Below are 262 nucleotides of genomic sequence, written 5' to 3' on the forward strand. Positions count from 1 at the left end.
AGCCCTGCCCTGCCCGTGGCCACCTCTCCCGCTAGCCACTGCCGGAGGGAGATGCGAGCCAGCGACTAGCCCAAGGACGGGAGGCTGATGGGGTGGGGACGCAGGGGACAGGATGGATCTGGATGTCCCCAAGCCCTAGGACGTGCAGCCCCCAGGGCCGGAGGAGGAGGAGAAGACCTGACCCCAGCTGCCTCCCCCATGCTCCATCGCCGCTGCTCCGGAGACGTTGGCATCGCACGTGGGCTCACCGGCGCGGCGGCCG

The sequence above is a fragment of the Egretta garzetta genome, unplaced genomic scaffold (assembly GCF_000687185.1).
Source record: "Egretta garzetta isolate BGI_Z169 unplaced genomic scaffold, ASM68718v1 scaffold296, whole genome shotgun sequence".
NCBI lineage: Eukaryota > Metazoa > Chordata > Aves > Pelecaniformes > Ardeidae > Egretta > Egretta garzetta.